Consider the following 24,246-nt stretch of genomic DNA (forward strand, 5'->3'; position numbering starts at 1 on the left):
GCCAATGCTTCTCGTTTGCCCACGGAGCACCGTCGTTCTGCAGAAGATAACGTTGGAGAGGCATAAGCCACTGTAAAGAGCTCATTTCCGCATTTTTGCTGAAGGACGGCTCCTAAGCCAAGGTGACAAACATCAACACTTACATCAACAAGAAGATGCGGTTGAAATAATGTGTACCACCGGACGTGATGCAAGTGCCTCTTTAATGGCTTGAAAGCTACATTCAGTATCCCGATCACAGACAAAGGCTTGTCCTTGCCTTAGAAGTTTCCTTAGCGGTTCCGCTAAGTCGGCCTACTGCGGGATAAATTTTGCATAATATCTTGTGAGGCCCAGACATGAATGCAGAGCCTTTTTTGACATTAGGCAGTAGTGCCCCCACAATTGCCTACATTTTGCTATCGATCTGCAAAATGCCATTTGCAGAAATTTTAAGTCCTAGGAAAATTTATTCGGGGACACTGAATACGCATTTGTGGTTAAGCTACATGCTTGCATTACTTATTCTGGACAGGATAGTTTGGAAGTTTCTATCGTGCACGTTGAGTGTGACCCCAATCAAGATCATTATCAAGGTAGCACAAAGTACTTCAACAGTCTTTTAAAACCGACGACATTCTCTGCTGAATAGCGGAAGCCACAGATGCCAATACAAAACTCACATGCTTAAATTTAAAGAAACAGTCGTGAGTAATGAATGCAGTGAGCTCACGGCTTTTCTTCGACAATAAAACTTGATAATAACCGGACTGTAAGTCGAACTTACTGAAGACAGTAGAATCAGCGACTCGATGTAAAAGTATGTCAGCCCACGGTAGTGGAGAGGCGTTGATCACGATAGCCTTGTTGGGTTCCCGAGATCTACGCAAAGAGGAATGAAATTTTCCTTCTTCCGAACCGCGACGAGCGGATAAATCCACTGGGACGGTGACACCGGTTCTATGATATCAGCTGATTCCAACCGATGCAGTTTTCGCCGAGACTGGTTGCACTCAAGCTCGAAGACGGACGTCGTGGATGAAGCCCTTTACAAGTCCCATTTGTCCTGAGAACAGATGGGCGCACTCTGTTGGATCGTTCTGCGATAGAAACGAAAGCTCAACGCTTGTGTCAGCTGGAATTCCTGATACTTGTCATTTGAGCGAAGACCGTTGAACGCCAATGCCCAAAGCTTGAATGGCGTCTGAGCCCACAAGAGACGTGCCTTGGTTCGTGGCGTGAAATGTCACTACTGCGGCCTTGTTGCGGTACTTTACGAGTATGGCGAAATGTCGTGAATGCAATATTTTTGGCTGCAAATAATACTTTGAGTCGCAGACTCGAAGGAGACAAGGGAAAACCCTTGAAATGTTCTTCGTACGTGGGGCTGTTCATCAGCGACACTGGAGCTCCTGTGCTCACGAGCAATTTGAACATAGTATTCGCACTTAGGACTTCGGCGTAAATTATTGATGGACGGACTTCAGTGCTTGAATTGTAAGCACAGACGAGACTGAAGTGGCTGTTTCTGTCTCAGCAGTAGAGGAAGCGAGCTTAGCTCGAGCAGGGGACTGTCGATGCGTTCGGTTCCTTGAACAGCAAACAGTAGCGTAATGTCCCACCTTTCTGCACGCACGACAGGTAATGTGCTTGGCCGGACAGCCTGGATCTGATGCGATATGGTGAGGTGAACCCCATCGGTAGCAATCGACTGCGATGTCTCGACTGGCTTCGCGGAGTTCGGGCCGGGGGCCATGTTGGTTTGCGTCGAGACGCGATTGACATGCGAGCGATTGAAAACTTCAAGCTCCTTGTGAACTTGCTCCACGCTTCGTCCGATTTCCTCGTCTTTTTTTACCATGGGGGACGGTCCTCCGTAGAGTAACCTTTCTCGTATTCTTGCTGATAAAATGCTTTGCATGATTTGGTCACGGAGCGACTCGTCGTGCGAAGCGCCGAACGCACAAGCAGGCGCTAGCCTTTGTAATGCGGTGACGAAGTCCTCGAAGGTTTCCCCAGGTAGTTGTTTTCTGTCCCTGAAGCTAATACAATGTACAAGCGGATTTATGCCCTCTTATAATGTCGGTCGAAGATGCGAGGAATGTATTCGAATGTTGCAGCTGTCATGTCCGTTTGCGACGCCAGGCCGTAGTAGAGACGCTGCCCCTGAAAGCCTACATTACTGAGTAAAAGGTTCTTCTTCCTCTCGTCTTGTAGTGCCTCGCACCCGGTCACTTGGGAAAACGTGCAAAGAGAACGTTTCCTTGCCAACCACGGTACCGAAGGAGTACCGGGTAATGCAAGGAAAGGCGGAATGAGCGGTGCGAACGCCATGCTCTGCACCGGGAAGAAAGACGCTGAGTTGAAGTTGACAGAGCAGAAATAGAAGTAGTTGTAGCGTCTTGCATGCAGGAAACCATATATGAGGAGTAATGGTACGGCAGAGGCGAGGAACTAGCAGAAATAACGGCATACCTTGTCGCCAGTTTCTGGTAGCTTCGACGGGGCGGCTGGGTGCCGAACCTACAGCGTGAGTCCTAATGGCCGGGCGCGAAGCCCCAGGTAGGACACAAAGTCTTCAAAACGTCGTATTAATGAATTCAGCGTCTCAAACAGATTTTTGACTGAACTCGACGCATTAAAAATGTCGCAAGCAGGATAGCTCAAAAACGAGGGGTGAATACGTTTCCAATACTTTTTCATAAGTCCGGCCGTATCTTTTCAGTTAGCGTGCTGGGTTTTCGACGGCGCCGTTCTTGGCGGGATAATTCTCCATTTATCAAGCGGCACTCGTTTCAATTGCTGCTGCATTCGCCCTGCATGAACATGAGTTCGGCTAGGAAAAAGAAGCCTTTTGTGGTGTTTACCTCACGTCAGAAGACACGAACGATTGCAAACTATGTTGAAACCACAACCGGCCTCGAAGGAATGGTGCGCGAGAGCAGTAACATTGAAGCCGCTCTTTTTGACGCGGACTACGGCTCCACATCGACTTCGGAGGAGCGCTGCCAGTCACTAGACCATGCGGGTGTTAGTGCTGATTCTGACAGCACATCCCCTACTGCAATAGCTTTGGCTTTTTCATAAACTTTATCATTCAATTCTTACTGACAATTCCTTTCAGTGCCTTGCAGTAATTTTTTGTCATAACCACTAGTGCAAATGTGAAACAATCGATATGTCACCCTCATCGTTTTGCAAATGTATTCATACCACGCACTATCGTAGAATGGAACAACTTGCCATCGCACGTAGGCACGAAGGATACGCAGCAAAATTCAAAGAGCTGCTACTCATTGAGCGCAGTGCCCGACGTAATTGATTTGTTTGCCTTTTACGAGTTTTTTTACACTTTCTTGCACAATAAAATGTATTTTACCGATGGCATGTTCATCTCCCCCTTGTTCTATTTTGTAAGCATTATCATGCGATGTGTTTATAAGGCTTATTCTATATTACGCATGAATAAATGGGTCAAAATAAAGAGCGAACGTACTTTCGATGGCACCAACGGAATGCAACGGTACGTCCATTACTGTAGGAACGGTGCTCTGCAGAAAGGGTTGCGGTTAGATCTACTGTGAGCACAATGTATACAAAAACAATGTGCGGAAACCACCGTCGATGAATGTCAGTACAGGCGAATAGCCCGAACGAGCGAGCGAACGAAAGAACGAGAGAGAGCGGGCGAAATATAGTTGGCGAGAGAGCAAAAGAACGTACGAACGTGTTCCTTGCACATCAACAGTACTTACGGCCAACCACTGACCTCTTAACAAGCATAAAAACAGCCGGAAACGGTAAGCTATTCACTTTAATATTCTTGGGACTTAACGGTATGGTCTCGGCACGCTTGGGCGCATACCTTGGTGTGAACACGCATGTCAGACGCGCTGATCATCTAACCACAGTGATGCGGCACTCATGCCATCCGAAATGAAAGGCCTGCAAAATGCACAACGGGAATGGCCAGCTCCCTGCTCTGGTTTGAGTCAGAGCAACATATGGAGCAAGCGAGCCAGCGTGCGAAAGAACAACGGAAGAGAGGGCGGCGTCTGGCTCTGCGCGACATCATTCACAGTCGATACAGAGTGTGTCTACACTCAAGACATTTCAAGTACCAGCCTGTACGACAGTGCCATTTCCAGCGGAACTGCAGCGTACAACGTGGTGTTCTCCCAAGCTATTCATCAATGGAACCCTGCCTGCACTCCATGCCAAATATTTTTGGATGTAAAAGTGAGGGTGAACTGGTAAAGCATTGGCTCAGGGCTACATGCGTGAAAGGTTTTTGTCATTTAGAGTGCTTTTTACAGCGAAGCTGTTAGCCCCTACTTCGTCGGCATTTTTCGTGTCCTTGCCCGTTACCGAAAATGCGGGCCGATCGCGGCGGCAGTGCAGGGCCAGAAGCTCGTACCCCCGTAAGGCAGAGGCTTCGGCAACGTAAAGCGCACAGTGCATACATTCTTTGGAAGCACGGATGCAACATACAGAACAGCGTACCTTTCAATAAATAACAAGCGCAAAACAAGCATCCGAGTGACGTAATTGATAAGGTGCGCCTGGTAATAGCGAAGCACGTAGTGCGCCCGCATACGTTTCCCGATAGCGATTACTGCTGCGCAAGCTGCCTCGGCGATGGCAGCTTACGACGTGGAAAGCGACGTCCCTAGCCTTGCGTATATGGAATAATCAGCCTAGAACCGGATTTCAGAGTTGTTGCTGCTCCGCTACGGGTGGCGGCGTGCTGTAAAAATTCCCATCACTCTAAAGCAGTAAAGCACTGCATACGCCCACGGTAGTTGTAGTGGTAGTATTAAACAGCTTCGCTGGACATCAACTTTTGCAGGGCCTGAGTGGCGAGCCAATTTCTCTTACTTACTTTAGGAGACTGCAGATGTGTTCAAGTGTACTAATGTACTCACGTGTATGCAAATGATTCATGGCGACCTTATGCCTGTTTTTGCGAGAGTGGCACATATGTGTCTTTTCTACAATGCTGTTTATATAAACGGATTCGTATTTATTATGACCATATTGCTCCCTTGGTTACTGAAGCGAAGCTTCCTGTGCGTTGCAGTTAATTTCCAGGTTCAAAACATTAAATTATGGGGTTTTGCGTGCAAAAACCACTATCTGATTATGAGGCACGCCGTAGTGGGGACTCCATAAATTTGGACCACCTGGGGTTCTTTAACGTGCACCTAAATCTAAGTACATGGGTGTTGTCGCATTTAGCCACTATCGAAATGCGGCCGCAGCGGCCATGAAATTTCCAGGTTTACACAATTTTGCAATAATAAGGATTGCACTTTCATTTCTTGTGTACTAGAGTTCTATGATTATTTTAGGGATGTAAAGCGTTACTCAGTCTCATCGTGCTCTGCATCACTGTGCTGCTCACTTGTTACACAGATTTCCTTATTTCAGTAGGCTTTATGATCATTCACGAGATTGTTTTTATTTTTAAGGTTCTTTTAATTCTCTCACAATTATTAGATTTGATGTACCATACAGGCAATATTTTCAAGCTGAACATGTTCCCGTTGTTTGGTTTTTTTCGCAGGATTGATTTTTGATCGTATGTGGCGATATTCCTTTTTGTGTTCCTTCCAAGCTCCTAGATTATTGGTAACATAGCTTGTAGGCATATACTATGCGATTAAATCTCGTATTTTCATTCTGCTTCTTGCAGTTGCTGTGATATCAATTTATAAATAAATCTAGTCTGTTCATCTGATAGCATGTGCTCTTACTGTTCAAAATGAGAAACTTTTGCGCACTTCGCGTTCTTGCTGTTCGTCATTCTATGCGTACTTAAGAATTTCGTTTATGCCCGTTCTAGCCACTGTTGAATAAATTCTAGTTGACTAAGAATTGTTTCTGGTAGCTTTAGTGATTCTTGATGTGCTTTTAATTCGATTTACCTCGCATTTGTCATATATTTTGCGCGAACCTTGCATATGAACTATTTTTGCAATGAAGTGTTGGTTGTTGACATGCTCGTTTTATGTGCTCTTGGCACAAAAATCCTGGCCTGACTGATTGTCAAGACGCGCCCATTTCTTAGGGGGATAATCCCATTTTGTTTATAAAGAACGTTGCTGCATACCAAAAGCGGCCTTGGAATTCATTTTCATGGACATGTGCCTTTTCAGGTGACTTGGTCGAAGATGCGTCGGCCTCTGTAGGCAACGGTGCCTGGCACTGCACCAGGAGTTCAGTAGCACTAGAAACCGACGCGAAGGAAGAAGAAGAAGTGTATCTGTTCGGTCGCTGTTTTTATGTGGTGTTCTGAGTTTTCTGGTTTTTTGGATAGTTACGGTTACCTTTGACGGCGATTGATTAACAAGACATCGGGTGAAGATTCGACGAGCCAGGCGCCTTACAGGTACGACATTTCTTTTTTGAAGACCTGTCTATTACCCCACCGCTACGGTGGTCGGAAGCCGAGAACATCGTCACGAGCCTTATGCTCGTCCAAACGTAACAAGCCATATGAATGACGCTACGGGCCGTAATGAAAAGCCTGGAGCCTTGCAAGCGTCACAAAACTTCATAAAGCCGGCACGTTTGGTTCTCCCCAACTCAGAATCAACTTCAGCGAATTCAGGAATGATGGCTGATGGTGAAGCCGAGACCAAGAAACCTCGCCTAGAAGACGGCAAAGACGATGATAGAACATCGACTTATGAGCTAAGTGATGAAGAAGATATGGGTGAAGATGCACCATTTACTGTGGTCACGTATAAGAAAAAGCGAGCCGAAGGCATTCCGGTTGTCTTTCGCCCAACAAATGAAGGTACTACTTTTTGGCAAGTAAATCCAAACCGAGTGTCTGCCGAAATAGTTTCTGCTGCCAAAGAGAAAGTACAGTCTTTCAGGACGACCAGAGATGGAAGTTTCAGTGTTAGCGTTGCTTCCTTAGCATCGGCGAAACGCCTTTTGATGCTCTCAAGTGTAGGTGGCCTGGAAGTCAAGCCATTCATCCCAGAGTCGTACACGCGAAACGTTGGGAAAATAAAACATATGCCTCTGCAGTACACGGACGATCAACTCCTAGACTTCTTGAAAGACGCAGGAGTTATATCGGCACGCAGACAGATAAGGTATTCCCGCCAAGAAGATGGAGCAGTGAAATCATATCCACTTCACACGGTAATCCTGACTTTCAGAGACGACCGCCCTATTCCTGGAAGAATTTACTTGGGTTTCACCAGTCACCCTGTCGAGGAATACCTAGGACCCGCACTTCGCTGCTATAATTGCCAGAGATTCGGGCACATGGCGAAAACCTGCCGTAGCACACGTAGATGCAAAATCTGCTCAGAAGACCATGACCACAAGCAGTGCAAGTCACTTCTTCAACCTAAATGTGCGAACTGTGCGGGGAACCATGCCGCCTCCTTCTCAGGCTGCCCACAGAAAAAAGCAGCGGCGCAAATGCGTCGACATGAGCTAATTCATGGAAGACAACCGCGACGCAATGAACCCGCACCAAACCTCGAGATTGTTCATCCAGTGCAAGATCACCCACCTCAGCGGGCACCGGAACCACCACAGCCAAGAGCACCAACAAGATATCCCTCCTCTAGAGAACAACCAACAGTGCAATCAAGAGACCAATCAAGAGGATCACAGTCAAACGCCCAGTCTTATGCATCAGTACTACGGAAACCCAGAGGACAACAGGCAGAAAGTAATACACAAGAAAGCTCCTGTACTCCCACACATTTCTCTCAGCGACCTTATGCACCTACTGCAGAAGTAACACCAGCTAATAGCGAACATACTACAGCAGCGGTGACACAACTGATTTTGCCAATGCTTTTCGCAGCTCTTAAGGCAATCCTATCTGCTTTGCCGGAAGCAAACAACCTACCAGAAGTAAAAGCCTTGTTGCCTCTAGAAGCACTGTTGTGTCCACAATCCGGGACGAAACTGCGGCAAGCACTACATGAATAACCGCTACAAAAATGTCTCCATATTTCAGTGGAATGCCAACAGTCTTCGAAGAAAGTGCGCTGACTTTCGTAAACTGCTTGTGCAATACAACTTCCCAATACTTTGCATTCAAGAGGCGGGAATCACTGATGACTTTCGCCTCTCGAATTATGTGATATATAAGACTTCTCGTCAAGGTGCTGTTAGCAGAGTGCTCCTGTGCGTCAGAAAGGACCTACCATCTTATCAAATTCTGTCCAGTGATTCAGACTTCCCGGAATTCATCGCATGTAAAGTATCCTTTGGCAAGCTCTGTATAACAGTGATTAATCTATATCTACAACCTTCAAACCGGATTTCAGTAGAAGCGCTAGTGGATATATTCAAAATAGCTCATTCTAATGTATTTATATGTGGCGACTTCAACGCACACAACATCATCTGGGGCAGTGATCACTGTGATGCACGGGGTAACGTTATAGAGTGCGCCATAGAGAAATGCAACTTGACTGTTTTAAACGATGGGTCGCCAACATTCCTTCGTGGATATAATTACTCAAGCTGCATAGATGTTACCCTGTGTTCACATGATCTAGTGAACGGTGTGGGATGGACAACAGATATGGAAACGCGCGGAAGTGATCATTTTCCCATTCTTGTTAACCACCCTAGCATGCACTATGATATCAGGCGTTACAGCAGACTAACCAACTGGCAAGCTTTTCGGTACCGCCTAACGGATCAAATTAACCAACATGCAACAGTGGAAAAATTTACAGATTTTTTGCAGGATAATATGAACATATGCACAAAGAAGGTCCCAATACCAAAAGACTATGCTGCAGTTGACGGAGAATATGAACACCTAAGAGCCATCCGACGCCGATCCGAAAGAGCTTACCGACGGAGCGGAAGTTTAGAAGCATACAGAAACGCTCAGAAAATACACAATGTAATGCGCAGACGAATGGAAAGCTTAGGCAAACGGCGCTGGCGCGATTTCTGCGGCACGCTGTCTCCTCACACGGCTGTCCCACGAATTTTTCTAGTAATTCGTTCTTTAAGCGCACCTGTAACACAGAGCTTCCCATTTCGTGCTCTCGCTGTAGCAAGGGACACGTGTGAAATAATAGTTGCAGATGAATTTTGTGAGCTAATTTCCAGATCTGCCTTTTCATCACAATGTGCAGAATTTGATATTTCAGTAGAGTTGGCTAAGCGAAAAATTACTGCTTGCTACTGGGCCCAACATCCTCAATTAGATCACACTTTCACATTAAACGAGCTCCAATGTGCAATTGCATCATGTCGCCAAAAGTCCGCTGCTGGGCCGGACGGCATTACGCACAATATGCTAAGAAACTTCGGACCGACAGGTACAAATGCGCTCTTAGACATCTATAATAACTTATGGATAGAGGAAACTGTACCTGACTCTTGGAAAGTCGCTCGAATCATACCAATTTTAAAACCTGGTAAGACGCCCTTGTGCCTTGAATCCTTCCGCGCCGTAAGTTTGACAAGTTGTTTATGCAAAGTAATGGAGAAAATGATTGACGCGCGACTTCAATGGTGGTGTAATGAAACGAAGGTGTTGTCCAACTACTTAGTAGGTTTTAGAAAACATAGATGCACAATGGATGCAATATTAGATATAGTAACCTGTGTGGAGCATGAGCGTGCACGTGGAAACATGACGATAGCAGTATTCCTAGACATCAAGAGGGCATTTGACACCGTTAGTCACGTTCATGTTCTGCTAAGCATGTTGGAACTTGGTCTGTCTGGCAGGTCCTTGCGATGGATTTCTGAATTTTTATCAGGTCGCAAAATATTTGTTCAGACGGGTGAAGGAAAGAGTGCTGAACATATTGTCAAACAGGGAGTACCACAGGGAAGCGTACTCAGCCCCTTCCTTTTTAATTGCGTCATGGCTGATTTAACGCGAAGACTGCCATCACAGTTAAAGTTTTCACTGTATGCAGATGATGTGTGTATTTGGACATCTGGGTCTAAAGCTCAACTACTCCAGACGGCATTGCAAGATGGCATAAATATCATCAACCAATTTTTGAGAGAAAGAGGAATGGTACTATCACATGCAAAGACTGCTGTATTGCCCTTCACTCGGAGGGTGTTAAAAAATTTCACTCTTAATCTGGAAGGACACCCTCTAATGATTGTCACACAGCATCGATTTCTTGGCATAATACTTGATAGGCAGCTGTCCTGGGCACCCCACTTAAAAAAACTCGAAAACGAGGTCAATGCCATAGTGACTACTTCGCAGACTTGCAGGCACATCATGGGGCGAATCAGTATCGTCCATGCTGACTGTTTACAATGCATTAATACGACAAAAAATTGCATATTCCGCGCCCATCTTACACGGACTTTCCCACACGTCAGAAGAGAGACTTCAAAGACTTTTAGCTAGAGGACTACGCCTATGTCTAGGAGTTCCACGAGCGACTTCGAGTTCTCTTGTAATAGCTGAGGCTCGCCAATCACCATTTCCAGTTATGCGAACTACAGAAACATGCCGGCATTATTTCCGCCTTCAAACCCAGCATAAAAACCACCCATTGGCTCTAGACATAATGAAACGAGATAGAAGTTATGTTCATATAGAAATTCAAAAAAATCTTCACATATTGCCAGAAAATGAATTTTGGAACTCAGACATCGAATATCCTCCATGGCTGCTTACAGTTCCAAAAATTGAATTGTCAGTAGAAGGGATATTCAGCAAAAGAGACATGTTCATTCAAGCTGCTCAACAACTAGCACTATACCAGATATATATGCGGTATTCAGGATACACGCACGTCTATACAGACGGCTCCAGTACAGCAACCTCTTCAACTTCATCATTCATTATACCGCACCTCAACAAACAAGAATCATTTACGTTATCTCGTGCGACTTCGTCCACAACGGCTGAACTGTTCGCAATCCTATGTGCGGTAAAATTTATATTGTCAGCAACAGAAGCGCAAAAATGGGTAATTTTCAGCGATTCACAGGCGGCTCTAACATCACTCTGCAGCACAAAGGGGAAAACATTCAGCGACAATATAATATATGAAACACTTAAATACCTCACAAAGGCAAGCGAAGCAAAACATGCAATAGCATTCCAGTGGATACCAGGGCATTGCAACATTCCTGGCAACACAGCAGCCGATGAAGCAGCACGACAAGCGCACCTGAAAGATGATACGGCTCCGCTCCCAATATCAAAGAATTAATTACGCTGCATTATAAGGACAACGTCTTTCAACATGTCTAGAAACACTTGGTTTGACCAGAATTCTAAGAGCTCTGACTTATATCATATTGATCCATTTGTTGAATTCAAATTTTCATTGTCATTAGATAGAACTATGGAAACGCTTATTCATCGATTAAGGCTAGGCACTGCCTACACAAAGCATTTCTTACACAGAATTGGCAGAGCGGAAACCCCCGAATGTGATTGCGGATTTGTAGATGAAGATATATATCACCTCCTTCTAGATTGCCCACATCACGACACACCAAGATGCCGACTTAAATCAGCGCTAAGTAAATTAGACCGCAGACCTTTCAGTTTAAGGAAACTTTTGGGCCCTTGGCTAACAACGGCCTTGCAGAAGAGCGCTTTAAAAGCACTAAAGACTTTCTTTGAAGACAGCGGCATCGCTGGACGCTATTAGTGCTTTCATTGTTCTGTTCATTTCAATGTGACTCTATATATCCATCTGTTTGGGAATTATGTTATGTTGACTGCTTTGTTGTGACTGTATGTGCTAATATATTTACACGATGTACATACCACCCGCTGACTAGAGAATGTGTTATTAGGCAACAGTATTGTTTGTACTTTTGAGACTTTCGACTACATAAGTGTGGAGACATTTGCCATGTATATTGTATGTACCCGCTCTACCGCTGACTAGAAAGTGTGTTATTAGGCGACAGTATCGTTTCTACTTTTGAGACTTTCGACTACATAGGTGTGGAGACATTTGCCATAGTCTTCCTGTGGAAACGTTGCTTTATAAGTCCTGGTGCTTGTGTGAAATGACTATTTGATATGTAACCGTGAACCCTGAATGATGTATGACGGAATCCACCCAAGAGATAAGGAGTAGCCGGCGCCTTAAATTGCGCGCCAACATCTCCTTATATCATATCAATAAAAAAAAAACCGACGCTTCGACTCATTTAGAAACCGTGAAAACGAGCTTCAGGTTATCGTAAACCTTTCAAGAGTACTTCTAGAACAGCTTTTAGATAATGTCTTAAAAGCGTTTAGAAATCATATATGAAGAGCACTGGCAAAGGTATTATTTGTGTCTTTCCGAACCCTATTTCACGACCAGCTTTTCGAATACGTTTTGAAGCACTGTTCTAGGTCGTCTGAAAAAAGTAATTAAGCCGGACGTTAGCAGGCATATGCGACGTTTTACCAACGAAGTTCTCTTATTCCTTTCCTCTTTAAACCGTTTTTTTCGTCTCGGACAAACGATATACAAGCGTTATGTATCTCTTTTTTGCTACCTGGGGCACCGCGAAAGAAGCGTCGGACTGCTCAGCTCGGGGACCATACAAAGAATGCGGTTATTCCAGTGAAGGAAAAGGAAACACGGCAGGGTACACTTACAGCGTGAGGTGCGAAATTGCGCTAGCGGCAGTGAACATTCGAAACCGAAACTCTATGTCGAAACAAGATATCACAATCTCACTTGTGACAACATTCGGGCCTCATACCAGTGAGCACACTACCAGTTAAGAGAAATAGCTCATGTCACCTTCAGACACGGCGTCCACATTGGTTGCCGCGACCTTTTTTGGCAGTTCTGTGCAGTGGTAGCAAGTACTAGAGCACAAACATTAAACTTAGGGTAAATTACACATTCTGATATCCTAAATTACTCCCATTTTACTTTTGAATAATATGCGTCGTTACACAGTGCCGCTTTGGTGAAGGTACCGCTTTGATGACACTACCATGTTTTACGTGACGTTTGACGTGGCGTATATCAGTAGTAACCTTGATGTATGTATATATTTCTGCATTTTCTGAAATGCTTGAGGTCTATTAAATACCGTGTGTACGTAATTCGAAAAGGCAATTTAGTCATTTTTATGAAGAAACGTAGGATAACTGAAGTTACAATATTCAAATGGTTAATTACTCTGTAATTATGATGGCTCATCCTAAAATGCTCAGAGTCATTATACCGCTTTGATTTGCTTTCAGCGGAGTCTCAAGCGCTATCTATGTTTGACACATGCGTCGATAGTGGATCGTAATGTGTGACTGAAGGGGACATTCAAAAATATTTCTGTGTGCAGCTCCTTATTATTCGTATTAGAGAAACGTTCCATCCGATTTTCATTGAGTGTTAGCATTTTTTTTCAAATATATTATATTCGCTGTGCATTTTGCCAGCCCCTCCTTCCAATTTCTTTTTGAATAAAATACACGCTACTCCTTACTATTGAAACTGAATTAAGTATTCTGTTTTATTTTTTGGCATGCTTACAAGAGAGTGACAGCATCCGGAGGCATGATGTCAGCCCGCCTTGACATAAAGGAATTTTGCAAAGGCACACAGTGAAATGATGGAAAACTCAAGGAATTGGGAAATGTCCACTTGGTAGACACCCTGCAGTGGTAACAGAGCGGTCGGTGGTCGGGGCCGTGCCAACTGTCCGTCTTGCTCGGGGTGTTGAGGGGGCCGAAGGGCGGGCGGTGTGACCGTGGTAGCCCTGGTCGAGTCTGGCGGTGGAACTGCGGTGACATGGGAATTTCACAAGAGCGCAGTGTGGGATGCTGGCGTCGAGCAACGGTATTTCCGGCTGAGACTGCGGCGGTTCAGACAATCTCAGTGATGGCGGACTACGTAGGCAATCTAATTCACTTAGGGCTGCGACGTTGCGAAAATCTTTCGTTGTTCATCTTCCACAACCACTCTTATCATCTCCCGCAGGTCGCCGGAGCAGTCTGCTTGAAGATCTGAGCTCTGTCTTCGAGCTGCAAATGTACTTTCAAGTATGCATTTCTATCGTCTTCGTAATGGTTGTGCCCTCCATAAGAAATTGCCCTGAGGTGCTTGATGGGTGGCGCATAAGTCCGGCGTAAGGTTCTTGCTTTACTCCACGGGTGAGCAACGCAATTTTCGTCTCTTTGGGTACATCCGGATCGGCGTTACTGAACAGTCGGGTCATTTCTTCCGTAAAAACGGTGATGTATCATTGGGCAGGTGTACTCGTACTTTCACTAGATATTCGGTCCTTGCTCTCCTGACTACGCTCGTGGATGTCTTTAGAAACTCGCTGCAGAACATGTCGCATTTCGTTAACGAGTGTTCTCGGCTTTCGAACCAAGTTCTTGCGGCTTGTTCTGGTGAAAAGTAGACGTGGCACAGCTTGTCCTCAGTGTTCCACTTGTTGTAGGTTGACACTTGTTGAGATATCTCAAGCCATGTCTCCGGGTTATCCGAATCAGCTCCATCGAAAGCAAGGGGAACCCTGGTTTTTTAAAGCACGATCGGTGCAAGCGCCACTATGGCTGTCATCGCGGCTGTTCACTTCACCTTGGTGTTTTTGGTATTCACGGGCAGAAATCCGCGTTCCGGGGCCAAGTTATGAAGTCATATGCTTGTTCCATTGCCTGGGGCTGCATTGGTGTTGGCTTCGCGGTTCTTGCTAACATCACGACGTTGCGGTGCGTTGGCACATGAACGTTTAAGCACCAGATGTCATGTTGTAGTGACGTTCAAAAACACAGTAGCAAAACTGGGAATCAAGAAACTAATTATTGCGCGAACATCTGCCCACAAAAGCAAGTGACACTCAAAGCACAACGATAGCGGAGAACACAGTCGGCGATATCACTGTTGTCCAGGTGTTTTTCAGAAAGTACTAAACAATTCGCGCAGCTCATCCTATCAGATTACACAAGGTTCGGTTACAATTGACAGAGGATTGAACCATCGATAACATTCGAGAAACTTCCGATACATGCGGGCGCCTCCTGCACCGAGCGATATGGCTTAACATTTGTTAGCCGGTGAAAGGCGGTCACCGGAGAAGGATGAAGTACACGTGCTGCGTGTACGTATTTACGCTATGCCATTTTAAGAGGTTGACGTGCCTTGGAAATACTTTTAAGCTGAGAATTTCACGGTAAACCTTCGTTTGGAGTTCATACTTATTATGCAGAATAGAAGTGCGCTTACCGGCACTAATATAGTGGTCGGGATACAGTGGTTATATAAGCCCGCTTGCTGGTGATGGAGAGGCGCACAGTAGTATGCACTTGAGAAAATGTCATGATAGATGTTCAAATAGTTAGCGATTCTATTCTTGTTTATAAGCAGCGTGCTAGTATGTTTCTCTGTTACGGGTCACTTAAAGCAACCGGGTGGCGAGGCCCGAACACTGGAGTTGTCACACAGTGTTTTCTGACCGAGTGGCCGTGTGGTTAGTACTACGAAACATTAGCATGCTTTTTATATCACGCATATAGCAAAGTTGCTAAACCTGTCTTTGTCACATGTCTATTCCTTTCGTACCACTGCACAAGTTCTCTGACGGGTGCCCTAAAGTATTATCGAGCCTTCAACACAGACCAAGACCAACTCAGGAAGCTACCATGCAACAAGATCAACGTTAGCACCATTATTCTATGGGCAGAGAAAGACCAGTTTCTCACCACACCCATTGCGACGTACAACCAAAAGTGGTTGAGAAATTCCAAGGTCGTTTACTACACACCGGCAACTACTACGACTACGACTGGGTGCTCCGTGAGTGCTCCACGGCGGTAAGTTTGACAATTCGCGGAATTGTAAAAACTGATCAAGAAGGAAAAATAAGAGATATTCGTAATTATAACGTAATAAAGACTGAGGAAGCTCTAACAAATGGAAGCAGCATGAAATCAGTGAGAAGAAAAGTTGGCATAGGACAAGCCAAGATGTATGCACTGAAATATAAGCAAGATAATATCATCATCAATTTCTCAATTTCGTTGATATAGTAAAAGCAGCGCAAGAATTCGATAGTGACCTGTACAATACACAGAGCAGCCAGGATACCTACATTGAAAGTAGTAAAGAACAGGTTACAGAGGCTCCCTCTATAACTTACGATGAAGTTAGAAGGGCCTTAGAAGGACCTGCAACTAGGAATGGCGGCGGGATAAATTGAAATAACAGTCGATTTAATCAAACATGGAGGAGACCCAATGCTTGAAAAATTGGCGGCAGTCTATGCGAAGTGTCTATCGATTTCAAGGGTCACACAAAACTGGAAGAATGCAAACATTACACTAATCCACAAAACGCGAGACGTTAATGAATTGAAAAATTCTAGGCCCATTAGATTACTCTCAGTAATACATAAAATATTCAACAAGATAATTTGCAATAGAATAAGGGCAACACTACGTTTTATGTAACCAAGCGAACATCCAGGTTTTTGGAAGGGATACTCTACAATGGATCACATCCACGTCGTCAATCAGGTAATCGAAAAAGCCGAAGACTACAATCAGCCTCTCTATATGGCTTTCATAGATTACGAAAAGGAATTTGATTCAGCGGAGATACCAGCAGTCATAGAGGCATTACGTGATTAAGGTGTACAGGCCACCTACGTAAATATATTGGAATATATCTACCGAAAGTCCAGAGCTACCTTAATTCTACACAAGAAAAGTAGGAAGATACCTATAAAGAAAGGAGTCAGACAAGGAAACACAATCTTTATACAGCTATTCACTGCGCGCTTGGAAGAGGTATTCAAGCTATTAAATTGGGACGCATTAGGGGTAAGGATCAATGGCAACCTTCGGTTTGCAAATGACATTTTCCTATTCAGCAACATGGGCGACGAGTCACGACGAATGATTGAGGACTGACTTTAACAGCGAGAGTGCAAGAGTGGGGTTCAAGATTAGCATGCAGAAAACAGAGATAATGATCAATAGCCTGGCAAGGGAACAAGAGTTGCTCACCAGCCAGCCTCTAGAGACTGCCAAGGAATACGTTTACTTACGTCAATTACTCACAGGAGACCCTGATCATGAGAAGAAAACTTACTGAAGAATATAATTGGGTTGGGGTACATACGGCAGACATACTCAGATCCTTACTGAAAACATATCACTATCACTAAAAAGGTGTACCATCAGTGCATTCTACCGTTGTTAATATATGGGGGCACAAATTCGGAGACTGAGAAAGAAGCTCTTAAACGAGCTAAGGACCACTCAAAGAACGCTGGAACGACGAATGATAGGCGTAGCGTTAGGAGACAGGAAGAAAGCGGTGTAGATCAGAGAACAAACGGGCCTAACCGATATTCTAAATAACATTAAGAGAAAGAAATGCAGCTTGGCAGGTCATGTGTTGCGTAGGTTAGATCACAGGTGGACCATTACGGTTAAGAATAGGTGCCATGAACCGGGAGGCGTAGTCGAGGACGGCAAAAGACTAGGTGGGATGATGACATTAAGAAATTCGCAGGCGCAAGTTGGAATCTGTTGGCGCAGCACAGAGTCAATTGAAGAATGGAGGTAGAGGCCTTCGTTCGTGCAGTCGACTTAAAATATGATGATGGTTATAATGATCCTGATTATTATTATTATTATTATTATTATTATTATTATTATTATATTATTATTATTATTATTATTATTATTATTATTATTATTATTATTATTATTATTATTATTATTATTATTATTATTATTATCCTCATGATCATGTCTACAGGTAGTAGTTTGAGCAATACCTCGCTCAGCCTTCCAGCGTGTGATATTGCACTCAATTATGATTTGCCAGTCCTCTCTGGTTGATTGGTACTTCGTCGAAGAGCTTCCACAAGGCAGTAACGTCGCTCGACAACTTCACGGGCTTCAGTGTCCGGAGCCTCTCGAGATGTTTCTGCTCGATTCGCTTTTCCAAATCGTTGTTTTGTGACGTCACGTGCATCGTGATACGGTGGTGGCTTGAATTCCGGTTATTGCTTGAGCTGCGGCTCCGTCAAGAAGGGAAATAGGTAGTGGAACTGATCCGCGTTAGGTAAAGTGGGGTTCCCGTGCATGGAGTGTCGGAGCATGTCGGAAAATGGCTCCAATCGAGTAAAAGTTCCGTAGGCTCGCAAAGGCTCTGGCTTGGGCAATTGTGCACTAAACTCACCCTATCAGAAATGGCTGGTCGGTTCTTATGAGATGCTGCAGGCTGTTGCGTCAATGAAGACTGAGCTCAAACGTTCAGCCTGTCCATACGGTGCTCGGGGCAGCCTCTTAAGATTTCGTGACAGAATCTTAGCCTTCTGCCGCCTGCTCGTATGTCATGAAAGTTTCCAGCTGGACGTTCAGCGCAGACAATTCCGTTTTCTCCACCTGTAATCGGCTATGGAGAACATGAAACGTCGAAAACGCAAACTGTTCGAATTTGATAAGTTCGTTCACCCCATTCACAATACTTGTGATTTGGGACCGTCAAGACTTCCGCTTCTTCTTGACACGCTCCTTGACCACCAAGGGGCAGAAAAAGCTGCTAAATCAGAAGTAACAGCTCGTGGGAACGAAGGTTGGTTTCCGGAGTTTCTGAACCGGGATACGATGTGGGAAAGGCCCTTCAAGTACGCTGTAGGAAAGGTGCTTCTCCAGCCTTTATTGGTGCTTACAGCGATACATTTCGAAGATGACGTACGTCAAAAATTGCCGCGGTTTAACACGGTGAAACCGAGATTTGTCGAATGATAGCACGATTTTGCTTACTTTTGGGAGAGGACACAGACGCTGCTCGGCGGCGTCAGCAGCTACGGCATCTACAATTGCACCTCAAGACATCACACCGACGCTGTTCGGTGCGGTAGCAGCAGCGAGCGGATTGACCTTCAGGCTGCGTCGCGCCTAAACGCGAACTAAGAGTCGAAAGCACAGTGCATACGAAGCTACTAGCGCTCGGCGCGCTCTGAACACATCGCAGATCGCTTTGAAGATGAGGCCTGCGTGACCGCGCACTTTGTGCACATCGAAGGTAGCTTTCAGTATATGGGAGCCCACGCGGTGTACGCAGCATCCGCCCGTAATGGCAGGCTAAGTCCTAGGTTGGCCTTGGCTGAGCTTGAATGTCAGATTTACGGAAACAGGCGTTTTCTGTGTTTGTACCTGGAGTAGTAGAGCTATCGCTCTAAAAACAATCCTTGCCTAAGAGAACACAAACCACTATCCAATTCTTCACCGTTTTTGCGCCGCACGCGATTTCCAACGGAGCCGCAATGGTCCAAACACTTGGCATTGGCTCAACCATCAGGATACTATTTTCCACGCTAAGCCGAAAACGGCTACACGCGGGAGTACCCAAGCCGCGTGTGCTCGTGTACGTGGTGCCTCAGCAGGCTTCTAGGGTCACCAAATGCCTGCTGAGGCAGTCACCCTTGCGGGGAGAATGATAGCTGAAATGTTTCAATTTCGGAAAGTGACGATTTCAATAGATATTTACCGCGTCGCTCAAAAGTTAAACATCGAAAGCGATAGCAAGGTTTAGCGTTGCAGGCATCGCACCTTAATGACGCACGAGAAGAAACCGAACGAGAACTGTCGTCGTTTGTCAACGCCGAAAGATAGAAATACTCAGATTCAGCTGGATATTTACTGTCCGTTCCTCACCGACCAGTGTGCGCACCATGGCGTGGTATACGCGCAGGTACTCAGCAGCTACGCTAATATGAGCGCGCACTACGCTTATGCCAGCAGGGGAAACCAGAACGCTGCCTTAACCCGGGCCGTGCCGAATGAGCGGAGATTGAGGTAGCGTCTTGTTCTGCAGCCAAAAGTACTACTCATTTCTTGGAGCCTTCTAATCCTCCGCGCGTGGAAGCCATTGATAGAAAGACAGCGAGACAGCGGGAACGGCGTTAATTATCATCCGACCGTGTAATTGCTGTTGCAATAAAACTTGTAGAACCATGAAGAAACCACGCTAAAGAAGTTCGAAACAACTGTAACAATGATTCTAGAGTCCTAAGCAAGGAATCTTATAGCACACTTTTTTTGGGAAGAGTGCTGAGTGGCACGAAGGTTTGAAAACTTCTCCAGAAAATAAATCTCGGCTGCACCTTTTAGCATATTTCTTTTGTTGCCTCCTTCTAGGAACGTGAAAATTCTTCTAGCATTTCGCGGAAGATGGAAACGACAATCAATGCTGAAGGCTTCAGAACAACTGGTTGGGTCGCAAGCCCAAAAATTAAACTTCAAGACCACTGAAAGCGTAATTAAGCTCGCCTTGTGAACAGAATACAGAGCAACGTCATTTGGGAAAGAGCGGGGGGCGCGATAGCCGTACGCACACTTTACACTGTGCAAACTTCGCACACCATTTCTTCGTCACATTCTGCCTTCTAAAGAGAGCTGCAAATTTTATTCTGACCGATGAATACTAATCCCTGTATTTGTGTACACTGTAAAGCCTAGACTGATCAATCAGTTCGGATTGAATAACTCAGTTGCCTAGGCAGAGGGGCCTTAATATCCTAACACTCAGCTTCCGCTCAACCACTAGGATCTACTTTTCGGTGGCACGACCATGCCACTTTCGGCTACGCGCGCATAGGCCAACCGCCGTGTGTTTGGGCGCGGAGTATAACAGAGCAAGTGCCTGCACATTGCAGACGTCCCTGCGGTGCCCGTTGCTTCATGGTTATTCACATCTAGAACTTTTCGCCATTGCGGCATTGCCACAGAAGGACGTTATGAGGCGTTCAAGGTACAAAAAGCGCGCACGCGAATGGCGGCCGAGCATTTGTAGCAGTGACGATAGGGCCTCTAGCAGTTGCACGTAATTCTGCTGCTTATTCTTTGCTTAGTATTGCACGCCGGTGACGCCTGTTCTGTATGTACGCGTAGTGTGGGCCTGTATATTTGTGCAGTTTCAATAACCGCTTTCTCCATTAAGTATGCCTTAGATGACATTGCAACCATGCCGCGCACTGTTGAATTAGGCGGAATTTTTTGCCAATATTTCCCACAACCATAAAACCATACCAACAAGCAAAGGATTTTTTTTTTCGTGCTTAACAGTTGCCTATAAGGAACTGGCATTTACGTTCTAATTTGTGGGCGCTGACGGCAGTCTCTGGAGAAAAAAACAGGATCGTGGCCTCCAAGCCTGATGATGACAGATAAGCTCGCATAACACAATCTAAAGCGCATGGGTCACAAGCAAACTTTTTCCTGACCTCTAACACAGCTATTCTGTTTTTTTTTCTCTCTTTTTCTGGTGCGTTATTAGCCTTATGAAACTTCCAGTGATGTTCTGTCAAAGTGGAAAGGGTAACACGAGGTTACTCATCAGATATATCTTGAGAAGCGTCAAGGCAGTTCGGCGTACTGCAATAGCATAGGACAAAGGACATGGCACCTAATTCCATGAATGTCAAATGGTACAACTGTGACAAGAGGATGACACACAAGAGTCGTCAATCACTTAGAATGTGCGTCATGCTTACGTAGCGTGTTTACGCCAAAGCTGTCCAAAAGTGAAAGTTCAATCGTGTCGCATTTGCTCTCCGAAGAAAATTTTGAAGTCACACTTTCTTTTCCCCAAGAATGAGTTGACCAGTTCGTACAATCAGGATTTGGCACGAAGAACTCGTCCAACTAAGTTAACTAGCATACGCGGATGATTATACGTATGACTCGATTTATATGAAGAATATCGCTCGTACAGCACGAAAAAAAAAAGATACTACTCTCGTCCACGCTGAAGGAGCCACCATCAGTGAGTGTACAAGAATAATTTTCTCTACTTTTCTGCACTGAGTGCACCGGAAAGAACTCCAGGTTGCCAGAATTAATCCGGAGTTTCCCGCTATGGCGTGCTTTATAATCATATCGTAGTTCTGGCATGTTAAAGTCCACACCTTTTTGTTTGTTTGTTTGTTTGTTTGTTTGTTTGTTTGTTTGTTTGTTTGTTTGTTTGTTTGTTTGTTTGTTTGTTTGTTTGTTTGTTTGTTTGTTTGTTTGTTTGTTTGTTTGTTTGTTTGGTGGGGGATGTGTTCTATAGCAGTGGACTGCGATTGGATATTCCGACAAACATAAAGCTATGGCTCCTGCGGACTCAAGAAAAGTTCTAGCGACGGAGTGACTAAGGCCTCTCGCCCATTTCACATATACTACCTCGATGCTTCTGGTTTCCTGTCTGTATCAATCGGTTACGGCACATGCAATTCCAGCAGAGGAGGCACTGCTGCAGAAAGGCACGGCGCACGACCTGAAGACAATGCTAATTTATGTATTAATAACAGCACCCGACAGGCAATTTTTATTGCGCTGCACGCTCTTTTCCCTGCGGATGTCATTTTCCGTTCCCTTATTTTGTTGCACATATGGCTTAAGAGGATACTGCCAGCTTGCAGAAGGCGCTTTGGTGTAACATTGATTGACGTCGATAGAGAGTTGGATGCAGAAAAATATTTCTAATGTGACGGCAGTGCAAAGGCGACGGCGACTTGGCACTGCCCCTCATAATGAAATGATATCAGCTCGCCTCTTTACACCACATTACAACAATCATCTTCGGAGGTGACTAGCGCCCTCGTCGAGCGACGACGTTGACATACGCACAGAGAAATACCTACGCCTCTAAAATGTGAGCGCATCCGCCTCCTTTTCCTGGTATTGAGAGTGGTTCATTGGTCATCATTTCGCTTGTCCACTCGATCAAGCTTAGTGGCCTCGTGTCAAGAATCTTTTCGAACCTAAGGTCCGAATTCACAAAGGTTTTGTTCGTCGACGCTATTAGACTGTTAGACATTACCTAGCCAGCATTTTTATATGTCCAACATTGCATTGCCTCTTACGAAAAATTACACAGTAACGTTTCCGGTGAATACGTGCCCAGATTGTCAGCTTTTTCCTGCCATGAGTGGCGGATCGAAACGCCGGATTAAGCTAGCAGAGATAGGTTTTCGGCTTTGAAAGAAGGGGCAGGGGAATTCACAGATGGTTGATTAGCGTTGCATACCTTGCATTAGGTGCCTACGTAGCCTAAATTATTAGGAATCCATCTATTATGACGTGTCATGGTCCCTACGTTGTATCGGAATGTGAACATTTTGAATCAATCGGCCACCGCAGCCTCGATTATTGCATTACACGCTCTCAGTCGAACTAATAGAAAAAATAAATATGAAGTTGTGATAGCGCCCTTGACGCTCGAGCTACTCGTTAAATAAAATTTACGGTGCGATATTCCGGGCGGCACCTCAAGTTCCAATAAAGGCTCCCAAGAAATTGTGTGAAAGACTGCTTCTTAAGTCCGTTGAATTCTACTATTGCATTATAACGTTACAATTGCAAGTGAATGAAGTTAACATACAGTTTACACCCATGACACCATGGCACGCATTACGCTCGCAGGTTAACTGCCAACAGCCGCTTTGTCGGCGTTGTTGCTGGTGATGCCGCAGTGATATGGTAGCCACTGGAAAGTGATGTGACGGTTTTCTAATAAAGTGATGCTTTCTTTGTTGTTAGCATCCGGTGGTGTTGCCTGGGTCAGGCTGCAGATCGCTGGTCGGGCTTTCACGGAGTGAGCTCCACCTCAATCATCGAAAAAAAAAAAAAAACAAGTTCGCCCGGTGGCGCGTTCGGCAGCATGGCTCCACAGCATGAAGCTTTAATTTCTAGGCCAGAATCGCATGTATACTTCTGTTGTGCGAACGGGAACTAGCGCTTTCAGTTTATGAACACGTATTGATTATGATCATCATTTTCATACCGCGGCCCATACTCACAATGCGTAATTTGCCAAGAAGCGAGTAGTGCATATTGTGACAACGCTAACTACTTCATTGAGATGGTCGCCGCCTGTTGACGATGGTTATGATTTCCGCGCCATGGCACCTAGCCACAACGTGGTATCAGCCATGAAGTGGCCCGGCACATTCAAAATAAATGAGAAGAAATGAATCAATACGAGCCAATGTAAGAATGGTCAGACTGCGTAGCACGGCTGCGCAAAAGCGCACGTGGGCGAGACAGTTTCGTTTACGCTGGGAGGCAGCTATGGAATGTGCGCATTTATAGCATTTCATTAGCCGCTTCACGAAAGTTTCGCCTCACGTAGGTGCCCAACTGTGCTTTGGGTCTGCGATTTTTTTTTTAAATACAAAGCATCACTTGCCTTCTGCAGCACCCATTCCCTCCCAAAATATCTGCCCGCCTCCCTAGCTTGGTTTAGGTTTGCCCGAGAAGAAGCATTTCCGCCAATTGTGGAAACGGCTGTGAGACATATTTCAACTGGTGTGTTA

At 45.2% G+C, this 24,246-nt stretch overlaps 1 protein-coding gene across 2 annotated transcripts in view; it reads left to right on the top strand.

Annotated features, from left to right (window-relative positions):
- The first annotated feature begins 21,515 nt into the window (after positions 1–21,515).
- Positions 21,516–24,246, top strand: part of LOC135917201 (epoxide hydrolase 2-like) — a 40,522-nt gene continuing 37,791 nt past the window's right edge. For both annotated transcript variants that reach the window (XM_065450716.2, XM_065450712.2), the window contains exon 1: positions 21,516–21,713. The gene's annotated coding sequence lies outside the window, so the exon portion shown is untranslated. The remainder of the gene's footprint in view (positions 21,714–24,246) is intronic.

The sequence above is a fragment of the Dermacentor albipictus genome, chromosome 7 (assembly GCF_038994185.2).
Source record: "Dermacentor albipictus isolate Rhodes 1998 colony chromosome 7, USDA_Dalb.pri_finalv2, whole genome shotgun sequence".
Classification (NCBI taxonomy): Eukaryota; Metazoa; Arthropoda; class Arachnida; order Ixodida; family Ixodidae; genus Dermacentor; species Dermacentor albipictus.